Below are 21424 nucleotides of genomic sequence, written 5' to 3' on the forward strand. Positions count from 1 at the left end.
CCAACCCCCCTGCCAGGAGCAGGGACATCTCCAACCACATCAGGTTGCTCAGAGCCCCGGCCAACCTGGCCTGGAATGTTTCCAGGGATGGGGCACCCACCGCCTCTCTGGGCACCCTGGGACAGGGTTCCACCACCCTCAGTGCAAAAAATATTTCCCTAGTATCTAATCTGAATCTACCTCCCTCTATTTTGAAACCATTACCCCTCATCCTGTCCCAGCAGGCCCTGCTGAAGAGTCTCTCCCCACCTTTCCTGCAGCCCCCTTTGGGCACTGGGAGCCGCTCTCAGCTCTCCCCGGAGCCTCCTCTTCTCCAGGCTGAACAGCCCCAGCTCTCTCAGCCTGGCCTCACAGCAGAGCTGCTCCAGCCCTCTCAGCATCTGCGTGGCCTCCTCTGGACCCTCTCCAACAGGTCCTTGTTCCAACATTCCTGCACCTTTGCTCCAAGGTAGGATCAAGCCACCTAAACTCATCCTGGCAAGTATTTATCTGACTACTTTACAAAACGGATGGAGATTAAAGAATTTCCCTTATTGAATGAGCCTTCTGGTGAGAAACCCTTTTCCAGTCTCTAATCCTGCCGCAAGGGACTAACCATTTCAACAGGACCCATCTCCCAGGGAGGTACAGCAGGTCAGAGGGAGGCATGGCAACAAACTTCCCCGTCGACAGGAAGGAGTTAAATTGTCTTCAACCCCAGGAAGTCTTGGGCACCCAATTCCCAGGCCACAGCATGGTGACAGGGGCTCTGCTTTGGAGAAAAACTGGTGCAGGGGTCAGCCTGGGCACTGGCGTGGCGAGGACCACCCTTGTCCGCAACAGCACATCCTCTTCATGGGGACTTCAGCACCAAGACCTGGCTCAGGCCCTTAAGACAATGACAAACGAGCCCCAGCAGGAAACTGCATCTATTTATAGCACATTTTTATACTTTACGGCAGGGCCCGACCCGTATCCGTCCCTTGTATCCCTTGCACGGGGCAGGCTGAGCAAAGGGCAGATCGCCTCCCCCCCCCGGCACCGCTGAGGACCCATCCTGCCCTGGTCCCATCCCCTCGGAGATCCCTCGCTCGGCACTGGGAGGTGTCTCTCCGCGCCACGCAGCCTGCCTTGCTAAAAGTGCTTGCTTCAGGACATACGTTAAACATATACTTAAGAACATTCCCTAGAAAATTGTCCCTTTTTTGAGAAACCTGGTGTAATTAAAGAGTTGACTTAGTTTCAGCTGTGTGGGAAGGGCAGTACCCAAGCCAGCATAAAGCTGCAGGGCAGGCTCGGAGCTGTGCTCCTGCTCTGCACCCGCTCATTTTGGCTGTGGGCATAGGTTTGGCCAGGATGAGCCCCACTGACCCAAACAACCCCTGTACTTGTCCATGTGGGGAAAAAAAAATAGGCTTTCTTGGAGAAAGGAGGATTTTCCTGAAGACACCACCAGGACTTTTTGGTTTCAAAATAGAGGGAGATAGGTTTAGATTAAATATTAGGAAAAAAATTTTTACGCTGGGGGTGGTGAAGCACCGTCCCAGGTTACCCAGAGAGGTGGTGGATGCTCCATCCCTGGAAACATTCCAGGCCAGGTTGGCCGGGGCTCTGAGCAACCTGATGTGGTTGGAGATGTCCCTGCTCCTTGCAGGGGGGTTGGAATAGATGACCCTTGAGGGTTCCTTCCCACCCAAACCATTCTATGATTCTATGATTCTATGATTCTATGACTTGGATAGAGATGAAGAAGCCTGCTACTGTCCTCTCTATGTTATGGACATCATCCCAGGCTGAAAAGGCAAAGCTAAAGAATGGATTGGGGTCACTGGGGTATGCAGAGCCATGGGACCAAGCAGGGACAAAGGGGATCGTTCAGTCTATGGCAGAGAAAACCCAGGGCAGGTGGGACGCAAGGTGATGTGCACACGATCTAGGTGTGACCCTTGATGAGCCCATCAGATAGGGGCCACCAGCAGTGATTTACGTGTAGCTTCTCCTCCCGCAGGGCAGGGAAACGATCTGAGCAACCTCTCAACGTCCTTTCCAGATCTATTAATCTGCATTTCCTAAGGGCCAAGTTAGCTCGCTAACCAAGGGACTGACCCTCCCTTTCACCCAGAGATACAAAAACCCGGAGATGAGTGGATAAGGGAACAAAGGGGGAGGTTTAAGTTCAGGGCACAGGTCATGGGAGCTTGTTGTGAGTAAACAGGACTTGTTTAAAAGATGATATATGCTGCACTAATATTTTTTTCCCAGTCTCCCACTCATCCCTGCAATCTAATTATGCTTCCTGGAGCCATCAAACTGTCCTTCGCATCTCGTATGCACTGCACAAGGACACGGATACAACCTAGTAGCTTGGGGCTGGGGTTGGCCCTTCTGTTTAGGTTTCTTTTAGCTTTTCGGCTAATTGGTCATGCAATTACACGCTAATGAACTGTGCCCTGGCCTCTGAAGAACTCTGGGTCCCTGCCACGTTTCCTTGAAAGAACGTGGGGTTAATACGAGGTGAAGTCCCATATAAATCTCATAGAAGGCTTTGTGCAACTGGATACAGGCTGAAATGTTTTTTTTTAGCTGCATTTGTGCTGGCAGACAGGGTACCCACGGGATGGGGGGTGGATCCACTCACCGGGCCATGGCCATCTCCACCGGATTGTCATGCTCCCTCACACATGGCCCACTGCTCATACAAGCACAGATTTCTACCTCAAATCTATAAGGGCACTCAAATTTGTAGTACACTGGAGAGACTAGGAACAATAATTTCTTCCCCACTCTTTGACTGTATAGTCTCTGAGAGATGGATGTCCTTCTGCTAGGGGTCTGCATGATGGTCCCTAATCCAGGACACATCTTCTTGCAATGGAGAATCATCAGTCCTAGCTCTTGGCTTTCTTTCCTCTTTAACTTGGTCAAAATTCAGAGTTTCTTGGGACCACCATTAGAGTGTGGCATCATGGTGGGCAAAGTGTGTCCCTGAGTACATAAGTCTCTGCTTCATGCCAAAATTCACTGAACTGGGACTGATGGGCCAAACCCCCTCTTGAAATCAGTCCCCTTGGAAGGGAGGCCCTCTTGGCCCTCTGAGAGGAGTGGAAGGTGCTGCCAACTAATTTACCAGAGGACAAGCCCCAAGCCGGGGCTGGGCCCGGGGGTGCCCCTGCCTGGAATAGATTGCCTATGTGATGCTGGGGCTCAGCCCACCCCGCTGCTCTCCATCTCCTTGTGAAATGCCTAAGTGGCTCCTGCTGCAAACCCCATGGGTCTTTTTTCCTCCTCCTTCTCCGTCTTGCCTGCGTAACTGATCAGCAATGCTAATTCTGTCACCCTGAAACTGTCTTCAGGCAAAGTGAGCTGGGGGGGCAGGTAATAAATCTGCCATTGCTCTGATCCACAGCGTCAGTGATGTTCTGAAAACCAACCTGCGGTGTAGTAAGGAGGATGCAGGAGCTGGGCACAGATGGCTTAATTTCCACCAGACCCACCTGCACCCCTTCTTGCTTCCGACGGCAAAGCCCATAGGGGACACTCAATGTGAGGAATTTTGGGTGACTGCATCTGAAAGGGATGCCTGGGGTTGCTTTGCTGGGTGCTGGGGGCTGAGGAACATCCCTGACCCACATCACTGACTTTGCTGCAAGGCCTGATTGGAGGAAAGGCAGTCTGCACCTACCTGAGCATCCTTATTAGTCACAGGGATTTAACCATCGGTGGAGGACATTTTGAGGGTGTAAATATAATCCCAACCTCCGTTTAGCTCCAGTGCAAACACCTACTTAGAGCAGAATATAGACATATGGAAATCAGGTCTATGGAGGTGTGGATGGGGCTGGTTTCCTTTGTGGTGGGCAACCAGGATGTGACCTGAGAGTCACCTGGAGTTGCTCTCTCTGACCCCACCACTCCCATCGTTTCTTGGGAGACAGATGGAGGTTTATCTTCCCAACATCTCTACTACAGTGTCCAGATGCCTGAAGGCATCTATACCATAAAGATGAGGCAAACCTAAAATATCCTTCCTCAAGGTACTCTTGCAAATCCAGTGGTACCTCGAGGTGTTCTTGACGTTGTCTGTGTTTTCTGTCTGCTCGTTTACCAACACTGAATTTCACTGTCCCAAAATAATCTGGTCTCACATCAAATTCACGTCAACTTCTAGCAGCAACATCTCACAGCAAGGAGTTCCGCAGTTCGGGTCCCCAAATCTGTTTTTAAGCACTTTCCAGACTGAATTGAGCCTGAGTGTAAAACAGGGTAGCAGTCGGTCTGAGAAATACAGACACCTCTTCTGGCTTCCGGGCACGGCATTGGCTTCTGTCCCTTGAAAATGCTGCTGCCTTTGAAGCAAAGATGGGGACAACAGATCCTTTCATACCCTAGCAGAGAAAGGAGCAGACCCACAAAGCAAAACATCCAGATTTTTCCGTGTTTCCAGGCCAGACAGGTGGAAAATGGGACGGCCAGCAAAGCAAAAAGGGAAACCAAACACCTTCTGTGCAGTGTTTCTTGGTGCTTTGGCCAAATTTGAAATTTTTCTCCCCTGAAAGATTTAAAATTGCTCTTCCTGAGGGTGAAGATTGATGGGTTCATTCCTTCCTTTCCCAAGTGTAATTTCTCTTATTCTGACCTTATTCTAACAGCTCCAAGTGTTTAACGTCTGGGATATTTTCCAGATTGCTTGAACACCAGCCTCAAGGGCTGACTTGATGGTTTCCTGCTTTGGTATATGCTGCAGTTGGATGTCATAATGGAAGCAGGTGACTTCTGGATGGCTTTCTCTGTAGACCAGCAGCTTTCCATGGGATGATGTCGATTTGCTCCACCTCAGGGTCTGGTGGACATGTTTTTGAAAATTGCTCCAATATGCTGAATCTGAAGAGCCTGCAGGAGATCTCAGTTTCCACCTTTGCAGAGCCTCCTGCAAGGCTCTGCTGTGACGTTTCTGGATGAGTGGTTCAAATTTATTTCAGTTACTGGTGTCACCGATGTTCGAAAACTGTCTGGAAAAGTTCATTTAAATAAAAACCCACCAGATGTAGACCCCAGGGGTGAAACAGACCACAGTACAGAGCACAGCACCAATTTAAAATCATGAAATGATTCAGGTTGGAAGGGACTTCTGGAGCTCATCTCAACCTGCATCCTGCTCAATGCAGGTCTAATTAAATCAGGTCACTCAGGGCCATGTCCAGCTGAGTCTTGAATACCTCCAAGGATGAAGATCCCACAAACTCTCTGGGACACCACCAAGGAACGTGTTTCTACTCCTTTTCCAGAAGCTACTGCCCTGTAGCAAGGCCAACTACAGTTCCCTTTCACAGGCTGGCGTCACAGCCCCAATCTGCCTACCTACCAGCCTGGGGCAAGGGTTGGCAGAGGTGTGCACTTGTGTCCTCTGCTTTGTGAGTAGTTTTGCTGGTGGTGTCCACACTGCGACTCTTTCAGCTTAGCAACTTATCCTGGATGGGTGGGTGTGATGTGAGATGATTACCCCAGAGCTTTGAGTGCTATTTACACCACGCTCAGCCCCTCAGCAGGTCTGCAAAGGCCTGGAAAGACCTTCAGGGACCAATGCTGGGTTACCTCCTAGTCTTGCTGACATTGAACACTAAACCAATAGTGTTCAATGTTGTGAATGTTGTAACATCTACTCTCCCTTGTTGGTCTAGGCCAACAAACACATTGACTTTAGCTGTAATCTTTGCATGGGGTGCTAAGCAGGTAGCAATGTGCTGGGTATGAGTTATCAAAGCCCATGAAATGTGCCGTGCTTTGATGCTTGGAGACCAAGAAGGGCCTGGCTATGCCATGTAAAGCTTTGAGGCAAGACAAGAGCCTTTTTCCCTTGTCTGACATAGTCTTCCTGGTCTAGCATAGCTCTGTGGAGACAGGCAGGGGGAGGTGATGAACGTGTGCAGCCATGCACACCTAGATTTGCATGGGGAAACATTTGCCATGGCCTTCATAGGCCTGGGCTTTGGAGTCTTATGCCTTCCTTGGTCCACATGGAGGGCTCATCTAGCACTATGAGAAACTTCTGAAATCACTTTGTCTCTCAGAGATGAGTCCAAGCTGCATTAGGCAGTATGATATGGTGAGAATCTCCCTCCAGGAACCACCATGGTCGTGGATGGAGCCATAGGTGTATAAGAGTACCTTGATGTTCATCTGGATTTGGAAATTAGTTAAACAAATCACGACTCTGCACAGGGGCACTGGAAGGATAACACAGACCCTTGCACTCACACTGGTCCTGTTTTTGCTGTAGCCACCCAAGGCAGTCCTGCACTGGCTGGAAACCTAGAAGAAGAGGTGGACAGAGCCCTTCCAGTCTCTGGAACATCTCAAGTTGGAGTCAGACCCCAAGGTGCTTACATTCCCCATGAAAAGGGAAATATTCCCTAGTGTTCAGCCAGTCAGAAACCCTGAGGCTGGACAACCTGTTCCAGATCTCCCTTCCTACAAAAGACATATCCAAGGGCTATGGGAGACGAAGGGGTGTGAGTTGCGTGTGTTGGATGGGAGCCACTGACCTCCTGCCAAAGGACACTTTCTGCTCTACCGATCTGTGCCCTTTTTTTCCTCATTAATGCTACTTTCATGCTCGACAGTTGTGATTTGAATAATTTGGACTGATTAGTGTTTACATAGCAACATTTGGAGGAAATGAAACCACACTACAGCCAACAGCCAACTCAAGCCTCTGAAACGTTGTTTTGTTGGGTTTCCTGAAGAAAGGGGCTTATGTGACCATGCAGACCTATGCTGCTTGCTTGCCTGCAAGGTCAGTCACCTTGAAATACGTGACAAACCACAGCCACGTCTGATCTCGGAGTGCAGGTCTCAAAGACATTTGGTTGTTGCAGGTTTTTAGTAAAAGTGGTTGCTGGCTGGAGGACAGAAGATGCCTCCAGTTGACACCAGAGGAAGGACAGGGGTGGTAGTGCCTCAGGCTGTTTCGTATCCACTACAGCAGAGTCGGTGCCTCTGCCCTCTTGCTCTGCACCTGCAGCTCCAAACAAGACGAAGACATGGTGCATCCACAACCGAGGACCAAGGATGGGTAGGAGACAGGGGGATGGAGAAGAGAAGGGGGTGGAAGTATTGCACCTGGGAGGTTCAGGGGACTTAGAAAGGAGAAATGAGGCTTATGGGATTATCTGGGAGTCTCATGCGAGTGGGTGAAAGAAGCCTAGGAGCTGTGGGGCACAAGCCTGTGCGATGTTGTCGTAGTTCAGCCCCAATCGGACCAGACTACGTAGTCTCTCTCTCACTCCCCCCACCTTCCGAGAGAACAGGGGGAGAAAATATAAGAAAAAACGACTCAAGGTTAGAGATAAGGACAGGGAGAAATCCTTAAAGTTACCGTCACGGGCAAAACAGACTCGACTTGGGGAAAACTATTCATTTATTACTACAAACAGCAGGATAATGAGACAGAGAACAAGATAACCTCCCTCCACCCCTCCCTCTTCCCAAGCTTAACATTATCTCTACTACCTTCCCTCCCCGAGCGGCACAGGGGGAAAGAGGGAATGGGGGTTGCAGTCAGTTCATCATATGTTATTTTACGCCGCTGCTTCATGGTCGGGGGAAGAACTCCTCACATTCCTCCCCTGCTCCAGCGTGGGGTCCCTCCCACGGGCCACAGTCCTTTGTGGAACTGCTCCGGCGTGGGTCATCTCTTCCACGGGTGCAGTCTCTCCAGAACAGCTGTCCCAGCAGGCCCTCCACGGGCCACAGCTGCCTTCAGGCATCCACCTCCCCCGGTGCGGGGTCCTTCACGGGCTCCAAGTGGATCTCTGCTCCTCCGTGGACCTCCATGGGCTGCAGGGGGACAACCTGCTCCACCATGGTCTTCACCACGAGTTGCAGAGGAATCTTGGCCAGGAGCCGTGTTACTCCTCCCCCTCCTTCTGAACTGACCTTGGCGTCTGCAGCCGTTCCTCACAACAGGCTGGTAGGTGTCTCTCAGGATCTTTTTTACATCTCATTCACTTCTCATCTCCTCTCCACTTCTTGCAGCCGGGCTGGACCGAGTCGGGCCCAGTCGGCTGCCTGGCGAGAGGCCAGAGGGTGAGGCCTGCAAGGCCCATGAGGCCTGCGCCTCCCCCTCTGCACCTCTGCCCCCGCTCAGCTTCTTCACATCTTCTCTTCTCTCTCTTTTTTTTCTGTTTTCCCATTCTTAAATACGTTATCGCAGAGGCGTCATCACGAGACATTCTGCTACCAATCGGCTCGGCCTTGGCCAGCAGTGGGTCCGCCCTAGGCCTGGCCAAGTCCCCTGAACAAAGGGGAGCGACTTCTAGCAGTTTCCTACAGAAGCTACCACCTTAGGCCCCCCCTACTAAACAAAACCACAACAGATGTAAAGATTCATCCATGGCACGAAGCATCCTTGCCTTTTTCCCTGATCAAAGACTGTTTTTCAAAGGTTGCTGGGGATGCAGAAACCCTTTTAGTGAATCCTCTGATTTTTTTCATCTCTGCAGGCGGAGAGGCCTTATCTGATCTTTTTTTTTTTTCTGGGAATTAATGTCCTGCTCCCTTCTTCAAAGGTGCTGGTGGAAATTGTGATCCTTGAAAAGGTTATGTGCAAAGCCTGGAAGGTTCCTCCTCCCTAGTCTACTTTTGACACTGGCCGTCTCTGCTTTTTACTCGTCTCCTTGGGGCACAGCAGTTTGCCTGAGCCCAGCAGTGTCCTGGTAACTCTGAACTCCCTGGAGGAACAGTGCAGGAGGAGATCTGAACGACTTCTAGTGAACCTTTGAGCTCTCCCAGTGCAGCGGAGTTCTGAGTGCCCCAGTGCTGGTGAGACCCAGGATTCCCCAGCACAGAGGGATGGGGATGGGATGGGACTAGCACGAAGCTTCAGGGAGCCTTTCATGCTTCAGCCCCTCTCTTCCACGTCCAGCCTACAATTCACCCAACTGGGGCATTTCCCACCACCCTCCCTCTCCCATAAGCCCCAAGAAACCAGGAAAATAAGGAGAGAATTTAACAGAAACTGAAATAATCAAATCCCAAAGCCCTCCCCCAAAGCTGATCTTTTATCTGAGGAAGGGAGCAGCTCCCAAGCCCTCTCGTTGCCTGCTGGGAGTTTGAGCCGAGTACTGATATTATTCAGGAGATGCTCTGATCTCCAGCAGTGAGCTGAGGGTAAAACCCTGGGAGAACTAAAGCAACCTTCCCTTATTTACTTATTTATTAGACACTGTGTGCATGGGCACGTTTGTTTGCATGTCTGTGGATTTCTAAATGAACACAGGCTTGGATTTCCTTGATGGTTGTTCATTTTTTTTTTCCTTTCCCATTTGAAAAGGCTGAAATGCACCCCCTCATTTAGGTAGATTGAGTACTGGCAGTGACCACACACACCCCAGGTGCTTTCTCAGTGTCCCCATGGGCGGCTGGGCAGATCCCAGATCTGGCTGGGGCTCCGTGTGCTCTCTAAATGTGGGAAGAGTTGACATTTCTGCCTTTTTCATTTCCTGCCTGCACGTGATACTGCCAAGGAAATGCGAATGTATCCCCTCCTGGCTGCAAGAATTAATAACCAGTTTACCGAGACAAATGACAGCAGCCTCTCCGTGTTCTCGGCTCAGCAAACACTGATGCTCCACTCTCGGATGCTCCCGGCTCTGCTCTGCACGTGATGCAGACAGAGATGAAGAGCTTCTCCCAAGGGAAAATGATGTCCCCCCAGGACCTCTGTTTCCTCTGTTTTCCAAGTTTTCTGTCCTTGTAGGACTTCTGGGCACTGTCACGCATATCTCCGCCTTCCCCCATATACCACCCCACTTCCCAGCCAGACCACAGGCTCCCTCGAGACCTGTTTGCACAGCCCCTTGGGTGAGGGGTATCAATCCCAAGAGGGACTGTGAAGATCTGGGTGGTACAAGAGGGAGTGGACATAGGAAATATCTCCAAGGGTCACAACATGGTCCCTTGAGTCCACGCTGGCCAAAGAGATGATTTTTAGGGACAGCTCATGAACACCTCTCCGTGGGACAGTCCTCCAGTGCTTCCTCACCCCTGGGCACTGGTATGGTTAGTCTCAAGCACGTCCGCTGCTGGATAAAGACACTGATGGAAAAGCACTTGAGAAAGACTTGTGGGAATGTGACATCTCTGACAAATCTGGCAGGGATCAGGAGGCTCAGCAGTTGTCTGGAGGGAAGAGGGGGTGGACAACAAAGAGGGGGACAGAGAATTGGCATAATTCATAAGAGTTGCAGGGAAAACCACTCCAAAACCGGCTTGTGCATCAACGATCAGAACTGATACCAAGAGAGGGAAGATCAGGACAAAGGGGGGAATTCTACGAGGCATAATTAATCAGATCCTCCAAATAAATCACAGCTCTGCCTCTGAGGAAGCCGGAGAAGCACAGAGGCAGAAAACAAAGCTGAGAGTTTCCTCCCTCTCTCCACACTCAACATGCAAATCCATCCTGAGCAATTTCTGGAGCAGCAGAAGGTCAGTAATTGATTTGGAGACCCGAATTTCTGACTACATCACGATGCAGATGTGTTTCCCGGCCGCGCAGCTCCCACTGCAGCAGATGAGCCTGGAATACGAATAGCGAGGGGAAGGGGAAGCCGTATGCTCTTCCCTTGACAAGTGAACAATGGGGAGACAAAAAAAACCCTTCCAGGCTGAATTAACCCAGTTTTATCTCGAGTTGCAACCCCCTCCTTGCCTCCCTTTGCTCCCCAGAGCAAAACGCCTGGTTGAGGTTGCCTTGCTGGGGTAAAAGGATGCTGGAGGAGGAGGAGGGGATGGTCTGGGGTTGTTTTTTTTTCTTTATCTGGAAGCTGCTTACTTTAGAAATGATGTTGCAGCTTCTATAGCCAGAGCATCTCTGGTCCTCCCCACATCTCACCCCCCAGCTCAGGCATCTTTTGGGAAGGACTGAGAGTGCGATAAACCTCATCCCAGGGCTGAAACCATGATGGTGCAGCAGGCTGCTGCTGGCTGTGGTGGCTGAGCACTGGCCCAAGTGTGTGCAACAAAGCCATCTCCCAGCCTGGACTTAAGCACAAGCCTTTGGGAGCCCTCAAAAACCTCCTGACTCCTGGGTTAATGTGTTCCTCCCCTGCAGAGCCCAGGGGTTTGGAGATTCAAGGAGAGGACGAGAAATTCGTGGAGAGTTCACCTATCCATAACAATTGAACCCAGTCTTGCTCAGGAAAACCTTACACTGATGGCAGAAGCTTAAAAGTGGGGGTCAGGATGAAGATGCACCCTCAAAATGAGGAGGGAATGTTGCCTGCATCCTTTCCCACTGAAATCCTGTGCACACTTGGCACTTGCCGTGATAAGGATAGCCACTGCCATTGCCCGGACTGATGGGCCAGTAAAGGCTCTTGAGGTGATGACAGGCATCCCTTGGGAACTGGATGGAGAACCATGGCTTTGTATAGTGGATCGTGCAGATCCAAACCAGCTGCACCTCTGGTTTATGAGCTTTGGTACCTGAACACCACAACCTCGGAGTACAAAGCAGCTGCCCAGCAAAGTGGTTGCACTGGGAGCTTTTGTGGTGGTTTTAAAAAGTTCGGTGGTCCTCAGGTATGTAGGAGCCCTCATGCTTACCAGCTCTGGATTCTGCAGCAGTGGAGCTGGATGAGTATCTCAAGAATCACTATGAAAAATTCAGGAAGAAAAAAGAAAAAAATGTTTTATGGTGCCCAGAAGAACTCTGGAAGTGATACTGGCATGACTGCAGCTCCAGCCTGGCAGAGCTTCTGCGGTAGATGGACACAGTGAACCAGCTCCATCCACAACGGGAGGTACCACCGGAAGGGATGTTGAGGCTCCTTCCCTCACCATCCTTGAGGAGCAGTGCAAAAGATCAGCTCCTGCCTGCTGCAGATTTGGAGTTTGCTTGTATACAGTGCTCCAAACCCCACAGCAGTCAAGAGGAGGGATCCTCTTGGATCAGCCAGTGCAGAATCAGCACAGTTTTTGTTTATTTCCTCTTTAATTATGTCTTCTCTTTAATGAGATCTACACTGGTACAAAGGACAGATGGGCTGGGTGAACTAAGATAACTTTCTCCCCCCAACACTTCATTTCTACAAAGAGATACTACTAGAAAAGGCAAATATTTGACCATTTGGGAAGCGTAGGAAGGAGAAACTGAAACAGGAGTGAGCGAGCAGCTCCTCACTCGAGCAGGGCTTTCTGTGGCATGACGTGATCCTCTATCAGAGGGGCTGGAGCAGGAGTTTCTGGCAGTCAGGTGGAAGGCAAGACTGAAAGAAGAACGTCTGCATCCTTTTCAAGCACATGCCCTTATCTCAGTCCCGCAGCCAAAGGCATTTCAGAGAAAAAAAAAAAAAAAAGAGTGTTGGAGGGGATGTTGGGGAGGGGAGAGGAGCTGGAGGGATGCAAGGACCAGGCTTGGGAGACTGGTGCAGAGAAGGAGAGAGAGATTTAGGAATTAAATGTGTCTCAAGGATCCATCCTCTGACAGTGGTTCTCATGTAGGGAGATGCTACTTTGGTATCAAAGAGACACGCTCCACCTCCGGTCCCCAAGGACAGCCAGCACAGCTCCGCGCCACCCTCCAACCTGTCTGCGCTGGCAAGGGCTACTGGGAGCAGCGGGGTTGTCCCGCGTCCCAGTGCATCTGCTGTGGTCCCAGGAGCACCAAGCAGGCAGGGACAAGGTGGCTGGAGGTCACAGCACAGCAACAAGGCGGTAATTGTGTGCCTGGTCCATCTGACAGCCCACAGGTCGACACAACCCCAGGGATGGCTGGCAACCCCACCCCGGAGCATCGGCATGTTCAGCTCTGGAGCCCGGCTCTGCCTGTCTGCACTTTTCAAGGAAATGTCCTGAAAATGAAGGTTAAAATGAACGTTGCAGTGAGCCACACGCACAATACCAGCCCTACACACTACGTGTACACACACACACATACATGCTCATGCCCAGCAGATACCTCACACTCCTGGAAGCCGATCCTTTACATGTCTGAGACCAATTAATGAGTTTTGGCAGCCGTATTAATAAATTATAATCCCTTTATAACAGCGCATGGAGCCCTCAAAACCCCAGGCTCCTTGACATGTGATTGCTTTTCTGAATGCTTGATGCCAGCTCCGACTCCTCGTACTTCACTGCGAGCGTCCTCGCCTGGGTTGGCAAATGCAGCCGTGCTCTCAGGGAAGCCAGCGTCCCGTTTGGCTTTACCGGGGTGGCTTTCCTCATGCCCTTAGAACCAGGTCTTAATAAAAAGCAATCACTCAGAGGAAAGGAGATCTCACACAGATGTGACCTCATCTTCCCTGGTCCAGGCAGACAACGGCATCCTGGACATGTCAAGGTGAGAAAGGTGCTCATGAACACGTGCCCTGAGATTTCGAGACAGGTTAAATGTGAGGAGGGATGTTTTCACATAGGGAGGAGTGTTAACGTCTGAATTGCAGGGGAACAGGAGGGCTTTGGAGTCTGGGGATGTCCTACAGCCCATGTGGACACTCGAAAATCCCAGCCCCACTGTCTACCTCCACAAACCTCCCCTTCCCATCACTCACACCGCAAATGCGGCACGATCCGGAGCACACGGACAGCCCCGCGGGACAGCATGGCCGGGTCCAAGCTGCAGCCAGGAGCGCAGCAGCGTGCCGTGGAGCAGGCATCCCTGGTGCAGGGACATCACCTCCTTATTTCCCAAAAATATCCTGTACCGGCAAATTTTGGCCCTTCCATCTGGCACAGCCACCGGACAGATGGTCGCAGGAGGCAGCTCAGGTACGAAGGCAGCTCCTCCATGCTCAAAACCCTCCCTTTTCCCTCTCCTTCCAGGCGAGGAAGGGGGATGATTAGCACAAAATCCATGGCAACCCGGCCAGCAGCCTCAGAGTCACCTCCTTGCTCCCTCCCTTCCTTGTCGACCCTTTGTCTGCTGCTGGCGCATCCCTCCAGCCCTCACTTTTTGCTCTCCTCCCTGATTTCAGAGGAAGCAGCTTTCCTCTTCTCTCCCTCCCAAGCAGCACCAGGCAGGGACAGAAGATGGAGGTTTCCTCTCCTGCAAGAGGCTTACCTGTAAGAAACAGCTTTGCTCATTTTCGTACGCTGCCAGCATAACAAAACCCAGCGGTGATGTGCACAGGCACTCGCTGGGAGCAAGCTGGCATGGGCAAGCAAGAGCTGGTGCGTGTGCAAGCCTGCGAAAACAAGCCAGCAAAACTCCAGGGAATCTCTCTGTGATAAGCCAGGCAAGGGTTTATGCTACCAGGATTCACAGTTTGCTCTGGAGGTGGGTAAATAACCTGGACTACCACCCCCAAGCTGATGATTTTCACCTGCAAACAGCCCAGTGGGGAAAAAAAATCAGGCTGTGACTGCAAAAATCTTCTCAACAGCAACCTGGCAGTTACAAATCAGCGTGTTCCCCTTAGAAAAGACCCTACAACAACACACAGGTGTGGTGTTGTTGAGGTTAAGGGCACTCCTGCACGGGTGAAGCAGGGTATTTTCCCCTCTGGGACCCACAGTACGAGCTCACGCTCAGCTTGCTGCTCGTGAGCATCCCTGCCCAAAGGAGCCCGGAGTCGGTGACTTGCACGCTGGGCTAGAGGTCTGCCAGTGCAGCCTGCAAAGGACAAACCGGTAGCAACAGGGGAATCTGCCACCTTTCCAAGTGAAAACAGGCCAGAGGGATCTCAAAACCCCTGCCTGAATCCCTTCCTGCTGAGCCCGCTCCAGACATGGAATCCGTGTTGTCTCTTTTAAAAGCAACCCTCCCCTCCGCTCAGACAGCATCCCCCAGGGATGCAGCCTCCTCTGCAGCATATGAAAACCCTCCAGGTACCTGGATGTGATGAATTGAATCTTTTCATCCCAGGAGGAGCATCGGCAACGTGCTGTTGCCAGAGAATCCTGACTTTCCCCCTGGCCCCTTAGCAATCACCTTGGGAGACGGGGAGGAGCCCCCAAGGAATCCCGTGCCGGCAAGAGCCCCCCAAAGCTTGGCCGAGCAGCCCAACGTTCCTCTGGCTGGTGCCAGCAAGTGATGGCAACCACTGCAGCAGGAGCGCCATCCCCTCTGCATCCCCTCCACGTTCACCACACAGGAAAATAGATGGAAAAGGGGTGATTGATGGCAATGTGGGCTGGGACAGGACGTTTCTTGAGGAGCTCAGACGCCTGGCACGACGTGGTTCTCGTCTCCGTGCACGAGCAGTCTTGCCGAAGCCTGTAACGCCGCTTCCGCCGAAAGATAAGCATGTGCTTGCAGCCTGGGCTGGCTGGAGCCCAGCGCCGGCACAAAGAGGGCTTTGTAGGAGCGGGATGCACGAGGCGATGGGGCAGAGCTGCTCTCCAAGGAAACTGGAGGGCCGGAGACAAAACGGGTCCCCGGGGAGAAGCTAAAAGGGGACTTTTCTTTCTTTGCTTTTTGCAGAGACAGGGGGAGAGCTGCACATTGTCATTAAGAAGCCGCAGGTGATCAAACCCCCGCAGCCACTGAGCAGTGAAAGGCAAACAAAGAGGCACAGGGGGGAGCGGGGAGGCAGGAGTAAACACTCTCGGCAGGGCACTGCTGGGAAAGAAAGGCGAGCTAAGCTCAGAGGGGTGGAAGGCTGAGCCACGATGGCATCCCTCAGATCTGCCAGGCTTGAACTCCTCAAAAGCCTTATTTCCTCCGGGCTGTGATGCCGACGGCCAGACTTTAGATAGACCCTCCCACCGGTTAGAGCAAGGGGAGAGGAAGGTAGCGTGATATCAGGGGAAAAGTATGTCCCTGTGCTCTTTACAGGATCTGAGTCCCTGGCAAGGCTGGGCTGGATGTCTGGCCAAGCTAAGGAAACACAGGCTGGTCTGGTGCTTGGGGAGGGGACACCCACAAATCCCACTTCCCACAAGGATCATCTGAAGCATTGCAGCGGAACCTTTGGCAAACGCAAGACCTTGGATTCAGACTCTGCAACTATGCTAGTAAGAAAAACAGGTCAGGAACTATCCCCTGGTCCCAAAAACCAAGTGGCACGATATAGATGATGTCATCCGTATGATGACATCCATGCCTGTAGCTAAACACCCTTCTTCCTCCAGTAACACAACTGTATCAGACCGCTGCTGGAGACCAGCCCGTGCTGGAACCATCAGTTCCCAGGTGTGGTTCAGGAAAGCGCTGCTGGTACGTGCCGGGGAACACGGGGCCGGTTGTGGAGCCCGCCTTTGGCTGTGTTTTCTTTGCTAGGTAGACACAAGGTGTAGCTCCACCAGCAGCAGAAGCTGGTGCTTAGGAGTTGAGGGCTCCTGTCCCTGTCCCTTCCTCCCTACCCCTTTCCTGTGCATTGGCACACACATTTGTGCAGAAAACCGGAGGCATAAAGTCAATTCTACCCTGCCATGCTTGGGTCATAGTACGGGAGAGAAGGAAAAAAAGTGTGGAGAGTGGTTAGGAGGCAGGTGGGTTGGTGCACGGAAGGGATCCGGGCCAGTTCCAGCGAGAGCAGGGCTGGCCCTGTTTCTAACCCAGTTTTGTAGTAAAGAAAAACCTCCACCATCAAGGTCTGTCGTCTCTCTGTAGCTACCAACCTTGCCGTCCCCTTGCTGACTTTGAAGCTCATCAGCTGTCCTTGATTAATCCCTGCCCGTGTCCACCAATGTGCTTGACCTGCTGCTCAGAAAGGTGGAGGAAAATTGTTGTTGGGGCGGCAGCTTGGTCTCTTGTAGCTGTGAGGTGACCGGGCTTGTATCTGGAGAGAGGCTTGAGAGGACAAGCTGTGGATTGAGGACTCTGAACCTTCAGGAGAGTTGACTTCAGCTTATTTGGAGAACTGGGAGGTTGCTATGAGAGGAGAAGGTGTCGAAGACAGCTGGCTGATTTTTTTTTTTAAAGAAAACTTATTCAGAGCTTGGGAACAAACCCTGCCTTTGCACATGAAAATCAGGAATTTCAGCACAAAGCCTGCTTGGCTAATTAAGACGCTTCTTAGTGAACTGAGCTGCTAAAAGGGAGCATACAAGAAATGGAAATAAGGAGAGAAAATGAAAGAAGAGTGCAAATGCATTGCTTGGGTACTTAGGGATGAAAGCAGAAGGGCTAACGAGCAGCTGGAGCAAAGACTGGCCAGGGATGCTGAGTAACAAAAAGGAGGTTTGCAAGTATTTTAACAGCACACTTCAGGGAAAATGCGTGCTGATTGTCGGAAGAAGGGATAGCCTATTGATGGATGATTATGGAAAAGGTTGAATGCCTTTTCTGCCTCCATTTTCATAGGGCAGACTTGCTCCAAGTCACTGCACGTAACAACAGCTTTTGGGAAGGAAAAAACCAGCCAGCAGTGGGGGAAGAAAAAGGTTAGGGACTATTTAGTGAAACTAAATGGATTTACATCCATGAGACTCAGTGAGATTCATCTGAGTGCTCTGATAGAGCTCTGATGCTCTGAGCATCAGCAGCTCTGAGGCTGCTGCCTGTCAGTGACAAAAAACCACGGTGTCTGGCCTCTGTCCAACCATCCGGTGTCTCCAAGCTTTACACACACCTTAAGAAAGGGAAAAAGGAAGATGTGGAGAGCTATGGAGGTCAGCCTTGCCTCGGGCCCTTGAAAGATCGTGGAGCATGTCCTCTGGGAATTAATTTCTGGATATACGAAGAGCAAGGAGACAGGGAGTCAGTGATGCTAAGCCACACGGCATGGTTGTAGGGAGGCTGGTGTACAAGCTGCTCTGCAAAAACAGATGTGAGACTTCAGGGAGAGAGAAAGCGTACAAAGGAATCTGCTTTTCTTTTTTTTTGGGTGGTAATTATTTTAAATGGGGGCTAGGAAGATGGCCTGCATTTTGAGGGCATGAAGAAACCCCTTAGTACTGAAGTCCTGGTACTAAATCCTTTCTTTCTCTGCCAGAACCCTAAAACAGGGAAGAAGCCAGAAATAATGGGACAAATTTCACCTTGCACTGATATGGGACAAGTCCCTGCCCTTGCTCATCCCAAAACAACTGCTGGGCAACCAAGTGGAAGACAAAGGGACCCTGCAGGAACCTGGGCTTGCCGTGACCGGTTCAAGCTGAGCGAGCCCAGCAAGCTGGCTCGCAGTCCCTCTGCGTGTTTTGCATTAACCAGTCACTGGTGAAGGCACAGAAACAGAGAGAAAAACCCAGTATTTCCAGTCTCCTGGGGACTGCTCTGACCACTGAACCATCACGTGTCCTTTCTGGCCTGGTTGCTCTCAAACAAGGCTCACCTCAAGGGAGCCTTCATCCCTCTGGATAAGAAAATGGAAAAAAATAATGGGTAAGAAAATGGTGAAAAACCCAAAGAAGGGCTGTTCCCAGGCAGCATGGCTGCCTATATATAGCCAGGCACTTGCTTGCAGCTTTCCCCCTTGCCCAGGGCAGCTGCTGTGTGGCATCTTGGCCAATCCCACACAGGGCACACAGCGGAGGATCTTTCATTTCCTTTACGCAGTTGGTTTTTGCCTGCAGGAGGATTTCCACAAACACCACAACGCACCATCCTTCAGCGAGGTGCTGGAGGCTGCCGCTCCTCCCCATAGGGCCCCTGCAGCATCCTCCCGCTGCCGTCCTCTCCTCCCACATGACAAGGAACTGTCTGATAAATAATTCCCTTTTTTTTTTTTTTTTTTTTTTTTGCTGATTGCTTCTTGTTACCAAAGTGTCTCGGGAGCATCCTGCCACCCCTGAGACCACTGCTTAGAGCAGACTGGCAGCTAACAAAGATAATTAAGATTTTATAGTCACCTTTCTTAATGAGCTGGCCAAGCTTTCCCACGGGGATCTGAAAGCACTAGCATCCTCTGTGTGTGTTGGATGGGCTTATAAGAGACCCAATGAGGGAAGGACGACTTTGCTAGGTTTTGTGCTGTAGCTATGTTTGTGCTAGCAAATCAAACAGCTGAGGAGCACTTCCAGGAGGTGGAGTTCAATGGTTAAGTGGTCCCTGGTAGGATTTAGGCATAGGACAACAATCCCCAGGCAAGGTTTGGGAGCTTGCCTGGGTCAGGGACCATTTCTAAGATGTAGTTTGTCAGTGGCTTCTCTAATTTTGTAGTTAATAATATGGACCTGGCCAGATTGGCCACTTGGACTTAAGTCAGAGAACAGGTTCTGGTTGCTGGTGGAGCTGCAGCTCTTGGTGTTCCCCTTCAAATGAGTGATCCCACCTCTGGGTGGGAGGTTTGTATGTCATGAATCAAGAAAACTTCATCTCTAGAGCCTTGAAAGTGCACTAGGGAACTGTCCCTTTGCAAGACTTTGAGCCATGAGTGATTGCTGCTTTGTTGGAAAGGTTTATTGCATGCTGTCCTGACTGTGTTTCTTCGTGCAGGTATGACAGCTCTACTGGTGAACGGCACAGCACCCGGGTCCCTCTTCTGTCCCCAAGACCAACTGGTATGGCCTAGACAGGCTCATATGGTTAAACCCTCATCCTCTAAAAGAGATGGCTGCACCCAGATTGCCTGTTCGGGATGGTCCCTTGCTTACACTTACCCCCGAGGCACATCTGCCGACTGTTTGAGGCAGTTCTGGCTGGACTGGACCAGCACCGTGTCAGGAACCACGCTGACAATCAAGCAGGCAGGGCTAACCCTTGGCAAGCCACATGCCAAAGCCACCCAGCTGGAATTGGCAGCATGGGAAGGGGGATGGGGCAGTCTAACCAGCTGCTGTTTTCACAGGATGAGCTTAATAGCAGTAAGAACTTGATCCCTCTGATGTGGAAGCCCTTGCAGCTAGCTTCTAGTTTAAATTCACCTGCAGGACAGGCTTTTGTCTAAAAGCCCAGTCCCAGCAGCTTCCAGGGTGGCAAAGGACACACTGAGGATGCCAAGGTGGTCACGTCTGAAAGGCCAGAAGGTCCTCGGCTGTATCTCAGACTGAGCAGCCACAGCACGGGGCACCTCATATCTCATTTTCCAGCTTATAATGCGGAGAATAATTGTTCTAACTACCTTTCTGGGGTGGTAGGAAGGAGCTGACCTTTGCAGATCTCCACACAGCATTGTTAACAGCGTTCCTGCTTCCCATTGAGTTGCCTCCTTAGCTACCCAGGCTGCAAGCTAAAGCAGTTGGGGGAAACTCCCTCTGCCTCCCCGAGCAATCTCCATCCTAGAGAGATCCCCTCGCAGCACATGGCATTTTTGGAGCAGCTCCTTCCTACCCTCATTGTTCCCAGGGAGCAGAGACAATGATCTAAGAATGCAAGGCTCTTGAAACCCCTCCAGAAAGCTGCAATTTATGAGCAGCCTGTTCCAACTGGCAGAGGGAAACCGTCAGTGGAATAAAAACATTGTGTAATAGCCCCCCTCCTCCTCCTCCTTCTCCAAGAGGCAGGCGGTGGGGAGGGGGGTGAGACAGCCACCAAGGAGAAGGGTTGTCTGGGAAGGGGTAGTGGTGAAGCACTGAGCATGTTCCACCAAAATCTGAGAACTGGGCCATTGCAGACCTCTCATGGTGACCGACCCAGAGCGTTTTGCAGCACGTTGAGACGCTGAAGGCAATGGCGACAAGGACAACTTGGCCACCTCATGGCTCGGACCAGAGGGACTCTGCACCATCCTCCTTCCACAAGGATGGGGCAAGTCCAAGTCTCGGCTGTTCTGAATGATGGGTGCATGGAGCTGGTCTCTCGGTCCTTCTTGATAAAACAGATGGAAAGGATGAGAGATGAAAGCCTGAAATCAAGAGTTTGCCCCAAGTCTGATCCTTACTTACCTTAAAATCCACATGCAACCATCGCAGCTTGGGGCCCAGCTTCACATGGATGTGGTCACCCGAGGCTCAGGGGTGTCCCCTGACTGGGGAGCGAAGTGCCGGTGTTATTCGGCTTTTCACATTTCTCAGACCAGTGAGGATTTCTGGGAGAGGTTTGCACACCTTTTGGTGTCACTCCTCCTTCAGGGGACTGCACAGCTCGTCTGGACTCTGGCTGGGCTTTGAGCAACGCCCAAGGAGAGATTTTTCCCTGAGGTTTTGGGAAGCCTCGCTCCCTTGTGTGTATCTTGGTTGTAAAACGTGCAGCGAGGGAAGCGAGTCTGATTCTGGTTTCGGTGTGTAGCCTGCCACCTCCTCCTTGTAATCTTTCTTTTTTTTTTTCCTTTCCCTGCCTTCTGTCTTCCTTGATCTAAAATAAAACCCACTTAGCAGACAGCAGTCTGTGAAAAAAAAAAACCCACAAGGTGCTGAGAATACTCCAGCTGGGTTGTTTTTTTTTTTCTAGACAGAGATATATATAAAGGTTAGACTGTGATATCTGAAATACTGCACAGCAGAGGCAGTCTGAAAATTCAGTCTGTGAGTCCTTAAACATGTCACTCCTTGGCTTTCCCGGTGTAAGCAGGACCTACCAGGACATTTCTGTGGTGATATCTGTATTGAATTTCACTAAGGGTTATAAGGAGGTAATTGTGGGAGACGTCACAATACAACTCACTCACTGATGATATGA

Source organism: Chlamydotis macqueenii, chromosome 3 (genome assembly GCF_036417535.1).
Source record: "Chlamydotis macqueenii isolate bChlMac1 chromosome 3, bChlMac1.mat, whole genome shotgun sequence".
NCBI lineage: Eukaryota > Metazoa > Chordata > Aves > Otidiformes > Otididae > Chlamydotis > Chlamydotis macqueenii.